This window comes from Ptychodera flava (assembly GCF_041260155.1).
Source record: "Ptychodera flava strain L36383 chromosome 23 unlocalized genomic scaffold, AS_Pfla_20210202 Scaffold_23__1_contigs__length_28996876_pilon, whole genome shotgun sequence".
In the NCBI taxonomy this organism is placed as follows: domain Eukaryota; kingdom Metazoa; phylum Hemichordata; class Enteropneusta; family Ptychoderidae; genus Ptychodera; species Ptychodera flava.
The window spans coordinates 1,622,378-1,635,888 of record NW_027248277.1 but is presented as its reverse complement, the minus strand read 5'-3'; the positions used below and the strand labels follow the sequence as shown (position 1 = coordinate 1,635,888).

The 13,511-nt window shown below is 40.8% G+C and overlaps 1 protein-coding gene across 1 annotated transcript in view; it reads left to right on the top strand.

The window, feature by feature from the left end:
• The window catches only part of LOC139123444 (uncharacterized), an 80,431-nt gene extending 68,129 nt beyond the window's left edge, over positions 1-12,302 (top strand). Inside the window, exon 11 of the mRNA XM_070689580.1 lies at positions 9,815-12,302. The gene's annotated coding sequence lies outside the window, so the exon portion shown is untranslated. The remainder of the gene's footprint in view (positions 1-9,814) is intronic.
• The last annotated feature ends 1,209 nt before the right edge of the window (positions 12,303-13,511 follow it).

Here is a 13,511-nt window from a genome sequence, read left to right as displayed (position 1 = left end):
TTCCCTTCACCAATCGGCTCTTCTACCCATGACTTTTATCAATCCTCCTTCCCAGCCAATCAGCCACGTTTGCACACGACACTACATAATCAAGCCTTTGTCTCATCGCTCCCATTCATTCATTCATTCATCCAGCCACTGGGTTCATGCCATTCCAACTCAGCCAATTTCTCTACGTCCGGATTCACTTACGATCCCTTCCATTGAACAACTATGCCAGCCAAAGGATATTGTCCAAAGACAGCCAAGAAATCTCAGTGTCCGAATGCTCGACCAGCTTCAAGACCCAGCACGCAGCCTTACACAAGGCCGGCCACTCGATCCCTGTCCCGCTCCGCTGCAAGTGCAACATTGGATACTCTAGCTGCAAATACGGAACACGTCCGCGGTACTACGCGTATTACTCACAATGCTTCTAATTGGCCTCAGGCGAATGACGGTCCTGGCATTCAAACCAAGTTCGGAACCAGGTCACCTTCCGAAGTTCCATTTCTGCAATGGTCCCTTCGGCCAGCATTTCGGAAGGCAGCGTCCCAAGCCAACATTACCACCAGAAGATAGTTATGTAACAACTGCCATGTTTACCCAGCTGCAAGACTCGGTCAACACGCTATCCAATATCCTGCAACAGCAACTTCGACCAGCGGCCACTGAGTCACCTATGAACTCCCTGATGTACAGTTCCACTCCAGAAGGTAAACAACACAATCCAAGATGGCGGCGCCCAACATTCTAACAACGTTGATGTCATCCCCTCCTCATTGTTGTCCAACAACTTTCTACGGACCCGCGTAACGCCTTCAGAAAGCCTACCACATATTGAAATGGTGTCTCCAGCGATTCGCCACAATATTCTGGCACGTAAGGATGTGAATCTTGCATGTTTACTCATCCCATGCTCTGGTTCAAGCGACGGCCAAAGTCACATCGTGATCGGCGACGAAGCACTATCACTAAAACCGCTATACGATTCGAGAGTAGCCCGCTTGCTTACTATCCAGGAATTCATCCTAGCCTTCTCCATCTATGTGCAAGGCTTTCCCGAACCGTCGCGCAGTTAGATGCGTATCAACGTGAAATCATGGACATGTCCAGCCATTTCAGTGGCCTAGCATTTTACGAGTACCAACAGCGTTTTTCCGCAGGGCGGCAGCTTTACTTCTCAATCACAATACCAAAGTCGATTTGGACCATCATCATAACAGCCTCTTCTGCTCTATTTTTTCTGGTCTACGGGCGGTATTGTGTAACCTCTGCGGCAGCGTTTCCCATGCTACAGAAATCTGCCCTCAACTGGCCCCAGACAGTAAGAAACCGGTTTCTTCCGCAGCTACCACTCGATCATCGTCACAAGACAGAAAAGGGCGACTGCGCATATTCCATCAAGGTAGAGAACTATGCAATAATTTCAATGCCTCCAGCGGCTGCACCAAGGTGAACTGTCCATATGCGCACTACTGTTCTCAATGTTTCTCATATAAACACAGTAAAGCCCAAGGAAAATGCTCTAGCAAAAACCCCACAACGAACTGACTACCATTAAAGGTCTCTACTCCAATTAATATTGCAAGTCTGATTGACCATTTAGCCCTTCATCCGGATTGGAACTTTGTCAACGCTCTAATTTCAGGCTTGCAAGATGGCTTCCACACAGGTGTCCGCAATGCACCGTTGTAAACTTACATCGGCCGTAACTTACTTTCAGCCCGCTCTCAGCCACAACCTGTCTCAGAACTAATAGATTCTGAAGTAAGCAAGGGGTATTTGCTCGGCCCGTTTGAGCAGCCACCCTTTGCTAACTTCCACTGTAGTCCTATTAGTCTCACCGAGAAGAAATACTCTTTGAAGAAACCTCTCATTGTTGATCTATCCTTGCCGCGTAACGACCCAGTCACTTCGAGCATAAACTGCAAAACGGACATTGTTGATGCCTTCAAGTTGATCCCTATCCATCCATCGCTATGGCATCTATACGTTATCCCGTGGCAAGGCCATTTTACTTCTTAGTATGTCTTCCCTTTGGCTCTCGTTCTAGCCCAAAGATTTTGGACCAACTTTCAACCGCCATCTCTTGGATAGCAGAGAAGGTGTACGATATATTTTCCATCTCCTTGATGATTTCCTCACCGTCGACCCTCCATCATTTGATGCCAACAAAACAATGGCCCTCCTGACCTTGATATTCCATCGTCTCGTATCCCGATTGCACCGCACATAACGGTTGGGCACACCACCTGCCTAGAATACCTCGGCATTGAATTAGACACCATAAAGATGCAAGCCCGCCTGCCACAAGAGAAACTTGACAGAATACTCGATCTCGTCACTTCTTTCCTAAATTGTAAATCCTGCACGAAAAGGCAACTACTCAGTCTACTCGGTCATCTCACATTTGCATGTCGCGTCGTGGTTCCAGGAAGAACTTTCATTTCTAGACTTATTGAATTGTCCAAGGCCACACAAAAACTCGACTATCACATCACCATTTCATCAGAAAGCAGGCTTGATCTCACAATGTGGCACCATTTTCTCGTAAGCTTGAACGGCATTTCCATGTTCCTTGACACAAGTACAACAGCGGCATCAGACATGGAACTTTATACAGATGACAGTGGCATAGGTCACGGCGGCTAGTTTATCGGCCACTGGTTCCAAGAACACTGGGACAGCAACTTGCGTTTAGACTCTGACCCTGCACTTTCTATAGCCTTCCAAGAACTGTATCCTATTGTCATTGCCGCTCTCCTGTGGGGCCATCTCTAGGCGCGCAAACGCATACTGTTCCACTGTACAATTCAGCTCCCGTCCACATCATCAACAAAGGACGCTCCAAGTCACCCATCATCATGAAATTAATGAGGCACCTCGTTCTTCTGGCAGCCATTCATCACTTCATGTTTCATGCAGAACACATCCCTGGGAAGTTGAACACTATTGCTGACTCTCTGTCTTGTTTCCAGATGCAGCGTTTTCGGGACAAGGCACCACACGCAGATCAAGCCCCCTGCCAGGTGCCCTCAGAAGTAATGTTCCACCGAATGAAGCTGTGGCAATCTTCCAACAAGCATCACTTAGCAAGAGGACAATCGGATCCTATGCATCGGGGTTGGCGCATGGAAAATTTCTGCTCGTTGTCAAACATTTCTGTAAGTTCTACGTCTCTGCCTGATGTGTCTTAAGAACTTTTAGTCTATTTTGTTTCCCACTGTGCCACCTTCCTTCACCTGAAATTGTCCACTATCAAACTGTATCTAGCAGGAATACGCTCCTATTACATTATGAATGGCCATCGCAATCCCCTCGTGTCAGAATACGGCCATCCTTACCCGCGCCTCAAGAATGTTCTCAAGGGGATCCATCGTGTACAAGGTTCAAGCGCAAGACCACGCCTCCCTATTACAGCCGACATTCTCCGGCGCATTTTCTACATCCTCATATGTAGACTTTCTGTTGCAATCGGCATTCCTCCTCGCCTTCTTCGGGTTTCTGCGCTGTAGTGAGTTCACATCCACCACTCATAAGTTTGACCTTCAGTGTAACCTCTGCTTTGGGGACGTTACCACCACTGCATCCAACGGATGGGTCTCCTGTCTGTCAGTACGACTGAAGTCATCAAAAACTGACCAATTTCGCCACCGCTGCAACCTGCGCCTCTTCCCAACGGGTATCGCGATCTGTCCTTTTTCCGCACTACTCTTTTTCATGTCTGTCCATCAAGCTATGTCTCCCAGTGCATCCGAACCCTTTTTCCTCCTGCCAGAAAGAGCACCATTAGACCGCAAAACGTTCACAGCATTTCTGCGGACTGTTTTATCACGTACCATTCTTCGGCCAGATATCTTCGCCAGCAATTCCTTCCGCATTGGGGCAGCCACTTCAGCCGCAGCATCACAAATCCCAGACCACCTGATCCAGACATTGGGCAGATGGTCCAGCAACTGCTACCGACTTTACATAAGAACATCAGAAACTTCCTTGAGTCATGCTTTTCAACGGCTAGCCTCCTAATTCTCATAGCGCTACCTTGTTTAATTCTGGACTCACTGCGTGAACACTCAAACACTTTTTAGCTGCTGTCTATTTCGTCACTGCAAGTCAGCCTCATTTTATTGCATTATGACTCGCACATTATATGTCTTGTCCTGTTTCATGTCTGTGTTCTGTCATCTAACGTTCCTACATGTACGTTGTTTCCACCTGGGCTCGCACACTTTACCTGTCCCCCAGGACCCCCTCCCCCCAAGCCATATCACCACTGCAGTGATCCCTTGGGCACGAGACACCCTTTTGTTCCATTCATGTTCCCACCTTGGCTCGTACAGTTTACCTGTCCCCCAGGACCCCCTCCCCCAAGCCGTATCACCACCGCAGTGATCCCTTGGGCGCGAGAACCTTGTCTTGTTCCATCCTTGTTTCCTGCTGGGCTCGTACAGTTTACCTGTCCCCCGGGACCCCCTTCCCCCCAAGCCGTATCATCACTGCGGTGATCCCTTGGGCGTGAGAACCTTGTCTTTGTTCCGTGTGGCCATCCGGGCTAGTAAAGTTTACCTGTCCCCCAGGACCCTCTCCCCAAAGGCGTATCACCACCGCGGTGATCCCTTAGGTGCGAGAACCTCGTCTTCGTTTCATCATGTTTCCACCTGGGCTCATACAGTTTACCTGTCCCCCAGGACCCCCTCCCCCAGGCTGTATCACCACCACGGTGATCTCCTGGGTGCAAGAACCCCTTTACTAACATCAAACTATGCAGATGACCATTTTATATGACTGAAATTAGTATTTTTACGGGTAAATACTTCCGTGAAAGTGCACAAGAAAAACCTGGCTGTACAAAGTAAGGAGAATTGGTAAAATAATAACTGCAGTGTATCATATACTAGTTTAACACATACGGTGATGCCGCCATGAATTCTCCTAACACTTTACACAGTGACCTTTACCACAGTGACTCGATTGACATAAATAAATTATTACGTAGAAGGAAGTCTGTGACCTTTAGTCGCAACATATTGATAACAGTCAGATTGCGGGAACCTGCAAGTGTTTCAATAATTGCTACACAATTCATACTATAGAGTTACACTCTGCAACCAATTATCCATCAAAAAAAAAATAATTTTGATAATCTTTCAATCTTTTCAAGCGACAAATGCTTTCCAGACTGACTTCTACTTGTGTTTTCTAACTTTGTCGCCATATGTATGCCCTAGTTTAACCTCTAATTTACCGTCAATGAAATTTCAAAGTGTCTGTGTAAACACGATTTACAATATTTTGACTACTAGGCCCTACAACGCCACATGCAAGCGCCTGTGCGTCTGAAATATATAATAACACTTGTCACTTACATAATCTCAAGTACTTTTGTGTCTCTTAAATTGAAAAAAGTCATTTTGGCGACAGGTATATAGGTAGACGGCTATCACATAACGTAGTTTATAGAACACAGCTCATAAATCATTCTAACGTTGTAACATGGCAGTGACCTAATTACGTTACCTTATTTTCAACACCAACTTTTACATTCAAGTTAACCATAGCTAAGTGTAGTAAAACTGTCTGAATTTATTTTTGGTCACTTTTCCAAGTAAAATGAAATGAGTATAAATTTGGATATCCTGGTTGTACATATGGTAAGCACAGCTCTCTGGCCCGCATTCTTTCTTGGCTGGTCTTTCAAACGACCTGTTTCTCGGTATCGTTTCAAAAACTTTCCGATCACACATCGAGACGCTATGATCCCCTCCCCTTGCGAATACAAGAGAAGTCGGCCAGTTGCGAGCTCGGCCAGTGGGAGAAGTCTGCCAGTGTGCGAACTCGGCCATTACAGTATGCACCCAATTAGAATATATGCTCTATAATAGCGTTCCTTTTTTGAATTCTCACCAAAGTTATATGCGAAAGCGATCTAAATGTCATGCATAAGGTGAGCGTAATGTTTGCAAACTTCACAGATCACAGTTCAACGCACGTATGATAATACACACATTGGGTAAAATTAAAGATGGCAGTGTATCTGCGATCGTGGCAGCGAGTTTGCAGCCTTTGTCATGTGTACACTTGAAGTTCGTTAAAAAGTCATAGGAGATGGTGAAGCAAATTAGTTAAGGGTCTTCAAGCCATGAAGAAATGGCATAATGTTTGCCTGAACTTTAATACGGTATGCGCACGATCTGCAGAAACACTGAGGCAGACCGTACATGTTTTGCAGGGTGGACATGGGAGCTCTTTTAGTTGTTTTCTGAATGTTCGTAGTAATATCAAACCGACAAAATAACAAAAAATATGGTAGTAAAAAAGTTAAAACTGGCTTGTGCCGATTAAGTATTAAACTGTAAAGAGAATGCGTATGCAATCATATTGCTTTGTTGCGAGTGGCCGACTTCTCCTCGCTGACTTCTCCCACTGGCTGAGTTGGTTGGCACCGGCGCTGGCCGAGTTCGCAAATGGCTGACTTCTCCGGTTACCCTTCTTGCTCTAGGCGAAGTTTTATATCCACTGTTCGCAGACCAATGTTTTTCAGAGCGACTATTCTTCTGCGTTAGTACATATTCAGGCGATTTATTCGAACTGGTTGCATTGCGTTTGAATTCATAATGGAGAATGATGTTGCAGCGTGAACAAACGAGTTTTTTTTGCCTGGGGCGGTAATTGATATTCAAATTTTTGAACTTCACTCTATAGACAACTTGTATCGTTCTCTTTATTGTTCGACGCGATGCAAGTTTAAAATGAAAGGACACACCTTTTATGGGCGGGAATGAGGCGATGCGCTAGTGAAAGGATACGTAAACAATACGGAAACGATGTGGAAACAATGTGGAAACGATACGAAACAACCGAGTGAGTGATGTTAGATTGGGGTCGGGCGATGCGGAAAAAGATACGGAAACGATACGGAAACGATAATGAGGCTAAAAAAACGAAGCTTTGAGTGATACTTTATCTGTACCGGTATATTTGCCGTTTCATTTTGTGCTTTATTCTATACTTTGTCAGTGTTTCTGTTCTTCTTTTGCAATAAGCCTTCCTCTTTTTCCCTCAACTTAGTGGTAGTGTATTCAAACTCTATACAGTCTCAGTCCTTACTCACCTTAACTCTATACAGTCTCAGTACTGAGTCACCAATGTCTCAGTGCTTAATCACATTAACTCTTGAAAGTCCCAGTCCTAACTAACGTTAATGTTTCAAAGTCTGAGTCCTCTCCTCTGAACTCTTGAAAGCCTCAGTCCAAACTCACCTTAACTTTTACTCTTCAAAGTGTCAGTCCTAACTCACCTTGGTTCTTCAAAGCCTCAGTCCGAACTCATCTTAACTCTTTAAAGTGTTACATTGAAAAAATGGTGAAGTCAGTGATTTTCTTTAAATAAAATTTAATAAAAATATTACCTATTCATTAAGTCAAGTGATAAAGTACAGCTGGGAGGGTACAAAGTTCCAGAGTTTGAAAGACTTATGAGTGAGCAGTCCGTTGGCTTGTAGTCTTGAGGTCGATCCGTGCAAAGCTCACAAAAGAGTGAAGGTCTTGAAAAGCCTTTCAATTAACATTGCTGAAGTGCTCCCAAAGTGTCTCTGAAAATCTGTACCGTCCTGGTATTTATACTGAAATGATTATATAAAATATCAGAGCAATCTGGAATTTCTATTGATATGCTAATTACTGCTCTAAAGTATCTTCACTTGTACTAAACATGAATTTCTAGAACATTATAAACATGAATAATTGAATGCAAGCTCATAAGAGTAGAATGACCTGGAATGACCTTCAGAATGTTCTTGACATTAAACTCAGGTCATGGGTGGAGGAAAATCACCTACATTACACACTTCTCTCTCAGTTTGCACATGTAGCCCAGGAAAACTCCAAAACTTATGATATTTACAGTGCTAAACCCGACCTTATCATGAAATATGGCTGATATTTTACATTACATGTCACCAAGATGGAGAGATACGGGCATTGGTATATATACCAATGCCCATATCTCTCCATCTTGGTGACATGTGATGTGATCATATATGATAATGGCGTTTATGTTGAATGACCTGATGAACTGTCAATGTCAAATATTGTAAATTACCTATATACTTTTGCAAGAATTAGATACTTACAAGGATATTGTCTTCACAAAATATCTCAAAGATCTCTAAAACCGTAACACCATGCCTGACAATCTGTACGACTAAAATGGAAGAAAATCGCAATATGAAATAGATTCAATGTAATATTTGTTTATATTTCTACTAAGGCACTAAGGTTATAGCAATATGTAAATGACCTAGAAACTTCGTTGACAGTACAAGTGTCTATGAGCAAATATAATTATGTACAGTACTGGTCAGAAATTCCGAGAAAATCGATTTCAAATGTTTCAAGGAAAAGCAAAAGTTATGAAAAGAAAATATATTTTTTTGAGTTTCAATCATGAAACTTTTGCCATGCATGGACAACAGTCAGACATTCCATGACTGTATCTTGACAACAGTATGATAACTGTTCATACTAGAGTATAATCATCATATTTTGAATAAGAGAAATGTTATGAAGAAATGTGAAATTTTGATGTAATCATATGTGATGACACAGATCTAGTTGGTAAGTTCACCGATCTAACCACGTCCTTTCAGGATGCAGCAGTCCTTAAGCTACATACTTATGCTGACGTTGACATTCTGCTATGTGTGATATTTAATTACCTCTCTAATTATTGCATATGAACATTATTGTCACAAAGGATCTACTACAATTATGTCATGTGCTACGTACCTGGAAAATGTCATGCATTATCCCTAGAAAGCCTTCCGCAACCACTTTGAATGATTTCAGACCAGTTGCTCTTACGTCAGCAGTGATGAAGGTCTGTGAGAGAATTGTTTTAAACCATTTACAAGGAAAAGTTTCTCAATTTATTGATCCACTTCAATTTGCATAGAGAACAAAAAATGGTGTTGATGACGCCATATTACAGGTGTTAAAAGTACAGTTTATTCACAATTGGATCGACGTGGAAATTCTGTCCATCTGATGATTTTAGATTTTTCTAGCGCATTTAACACTATCCAACCACATATCTTAGTCCAAAAGTTGCGGAAAATGAATGTATCTCCTTCAATAGTCGCATGGATTTTTGATTCTCTCACCAACAGGCCCCAGTTTGTTAGACTTGGCTCTGGTAAGCATAGCACCATTCTTTCCAAGATTCTGAACACAAATACAGGTGCACCCCAGGGCATGGTACTTGCCCCATTCTGAAAGCCTAGATATTGGGAAACATTTTGGTAACCATAGTGTCACCATTGTTTACATAACTATCACGTGAAAGGTAATTTGCATAACCTTTCCAAAATCGGTTTTCCCTATGTTTTGTCTCAATATTCCAAATATCTGACTCAAACTTGCAAGCTGTCACGACGCTCTTCCAAAGCGTTCTCAGATTTTTTTTATATCTTGCTTAGTTTTTTAGAGCACAATTTTAAAGAAATCAGTTGGGTTAAATTAAAAGCTCTGGAAGTTTCTCTGGCATAAAAAAAGTTCAAGAAGGTTTGTAAATGTTCTGAGACGCACTGTAGAAGATCCTTAGGACAGCTTGCGCTTACACAAATTTCAGCCATATATCTCAGCAAAACATAGGGAACAAAACATAGGAAAACCAGCAAAATTACCTGTAGATACAAATTAACTGAAGAGAATTTATGTATTCAAAAAGTTTTGTCGCAGTCAAAAAAGTGTGAGGAAAAGTATGTTTCTTTTTACAGCAGAACAAAAAATAGTTGTGCAACAATGCATTGAGTAATGTGACTTTGACCTTTCAGGTGACTGGTCTTTGAAATTAATCAATGGTCAACATCAAGACCAAGGACAAAAGTTCAAGAGTCCAAGAGGTTTAGCTTTCCACCGAGATAAACTTGTGGTGTGTGACAGTGGTAACAATATTGTACAGATATTGAACAAAGATTATATCTGTGACAAAGTTCTAGGAAGCTTTGATGGTCAGTTTGCAAAGCCATTCCGGCCAAAGAATGTAGCCATCTCACATTTCAACCACTATTTCATACTTGATGATGAAAATAAACAAATTGTGTTTGTGATGAAACGGTGGAATTATACAAATAATTACTCTACCTGAAAACACCAAAGAAGTCTGGGACATAGCTCTGATGGATGACTTTGTTTTGGTAACTTTGCGCTTGATCTCTCCAGACATCCACGTGAGACATGAAAGAGATGACAGACTGGTCAAGTACACTCCAAATGGACGGTTTGTTGCAGAGGTTGGTGGTCAAAGTAGTGGCCAAACACAGTTCAAATGGCCCATGTCTGTGGCTGTAAACAGCAAAAATGTCATCATGGTTTATGACAATGGCAATCGGTGCATAAAGTGTTTTGACAGTGAACTGAATTTTTTACATCAATACGGGCAAATTCGGCTACCAGGGGAGATTGAGGGCTACATTAGTGTGGATGAAGATGATAATATTTATGTTTGTGATGTCAGAGATAGGATCAGAAAATATCAATGTGATGGAAATTTGATATGTGATCTATTGAAAGATGATGTGATACAACCAATGTGGATTGCAGTCATGGGTAATACAATTTGTGTTGTAGAGAGGAACAGAGATCAATCAAAGTATTTTCCCAGTAGATGAATACACCAATATGAAGTGTATTTCTACATGACATCAAAATGTCAGACTTTGGAGGAACGTTTTGAAAGAAATAATATCGTGAGCGTTGAAGTTTGAACACATTGCATCGACGGCATCGTTGACAACAACGTCATGGCAACAAGTTGATTGCAAGGTTATTTTTCAAATTTAGAAATACCAAAATTGATTGTGATTTGGTCATTTCATTCATCTCTGGGATATTAGAAATCGAAAACGGAGATGTAATGTGGTGATTATCAACAATTTTGACAAATTTGACAAAGTTGTCATGGAGGTATTTGACTGCCATTGTACACGGCATACACCAATGAAAACATTGGTCAAAAATGTTTGTTGATGTTTAAATATTGGTGTTATTTTTCACTTTGAAATTAAAATTGTGGATTTGACAATCTCAGAGATGCAGTCGCTCACATCATCTGTGTACTGACCATACAATCTTGCAAATTTGAGACATTTTTGCCGAAAACGTCCACAACAACTTTACCCTTAGTGATCTACGCCATTCCAAGTTCAAGAACTACATGATATATTCCCTTTGATCTCACTATGTTGACAGAGAGGTCTACTTGAGTCATTTCTTCGTTGTACAGACTTTTATGGGGTAGTTTTGAAAAATTCACAGTGGTTTCTTCATGTACCATATTTTGTACTTGTATTTTAGATATTTTCTGGACAGCTTAATCTCGATCGTTAGGGAGAGAATAATCTGTCTCCTTCCTGAGAAAAGTGGTTGCTGCCAGATGAAATTGCAATAGTTTCGAGAAACAATGTATCAAAGTTAGAGCAGTAATTAAGAACTCTTACATTCCAGACGTGTGTAAGATGTAAACAAACATGAAATATGATCACGAGCTTAGATCACGATTTATGTCATTGTTGTTTATTTCTTGTGAAATTCATGATACCAAATCTTTATATTTTAGATTTCAATCCAACTTTTACCAATATGTACAAGAATATATGAACGTCACCTCGTGATTTTTATATATACAACAGTCATGTGATCGCATTGTACTTTTATCTGTACTAACTTTAGCATTAAGTTTTGAAGCGAAAATTAAATACTTTGTACTGTCATACATAAAGATTTTTCCGAGAAACATCACAGCTGTTTCAGTTAACGACGAATTTCACAGATGTATATTTATGTGATGAATTATGCTCCTTCAGAGTTTTTACAGTCATTTTGTTGGTAAGTTACAAAAATATTATGAGTTATATTTTCAATGCGTTTTTGTGTTGCTTATTGGTGGAAATTGATGTATCAATACTTTAAGGAAGCACGTCGTTTGTAACTTATTGAATAGACTGACTGTTTGGTAGGCTTATTTGTCAGCCAGTACAATTTTGAATTTCTAATTTTAAATTTCAAGTGTATTTTGAATATTAGAGAGAAATATATATTTTATAAATTTTACTGTGAAGTTTGGATGTATTCAACCAGTTGTGAAGATTTGTAGTCGCGGCAATTATTCTTGTCTGGCGGGAAATATTGCATAATCCTAAAAGATAATGCATGTAAATCAATAGTTGTTTGTTATGAGTATGTTCAGGTCTCTATTAATACACATCTATGTACCCATGGCAATTTTAAATGATCTGAATAAAAAGCATGTTTTATTGTTAATTTTCAAGTGTCGGCGGGTTTTATTGGTCAATTGTTATATTTTCTATAAAAAAGTAAGAGCAAAATATGCCTACTTTTGTCATTTTGAACATGTTATACTGGGTTTTTTCAATTACGCAATTGCGCAAACTGCTCATTTCGAGTTATTGTTAGCCCTGAATAAGTTACTGACAACACGAAAATTGCGTATAACACACAGCAAGCAAAGACGTCCTCATGATGGCGACCCGATCACATAGTGTAGAGCCCTGTGAATTTGTTGTTGTTTCTAATTATAATACCCCCTTGGAAAAGACAAAATATTGCCTGTCATTGAGTTTTGGTGACTGCATGACAGGTAGTGTATGCATCCAAAAGAACAGCTGGCGAGGTAGTTTTGGTTCAGTATCCATGGATACTAGTTCAATTAGTTTATATTCATGTTGTGATAGTGGTAAAGTTTGAATGCATAACTTGAAACACTGTATCAATGATGGAATTATGGAAAATTCTAGCTTTGTAGGCGCGCTGCAGTAACTATCTTGATCATAGTGGAACGCCATGGTTTGATCACCGCATATTATCATGGATTTAAACTAATGCAAGAAATACGTCATCTTGCTTTAGGATTTTCGTGGCGATGCGTACTCCACTTCTGCCTCCCCATTGGATTGTGGGTAATGTGGACTTGATGTGGTGCATTGGAATTCATACTTTCTGTCTGCCGAACTCTTGGAAATCTGCTGATGAAAACTGCAGACTATTGTTGGAGAATATTTCTTCTGGAATTCTCCATCTGGAAAACACATTTGGCAGCTTTCCAATTACTCGTTCACTGTCATATGTCATATGTACAATTTCTAAGTATGCAAGTGAGTTAAGTCAGGGGCCCTGACCAAATTTCGAGCTGAATTTCGTTTCTAAAAAACTACCAGTCATATTGTGATGAAATTTGGTACACATATGTAGTTTAGACAGCTCTTTCAGTTTATGTCACTTAAATTTGCATAAAAGGTGTCACATGAGTGTTATATCGACACGTTCCCGCCAAAATCGAGTATATTATTTACTGGCATATTCCAACTTGTAAACCACATTTAAACTATATTTTTTCGGCATATGACAGTAGATTGGGTTCAGTACAATCGATCAGCATCCTTTTCAAAGAAATATTTCTGAGTTAATCGCTTCATATTTTTGCCAAATGCGTACGAATCGTAGGAAAAGTCT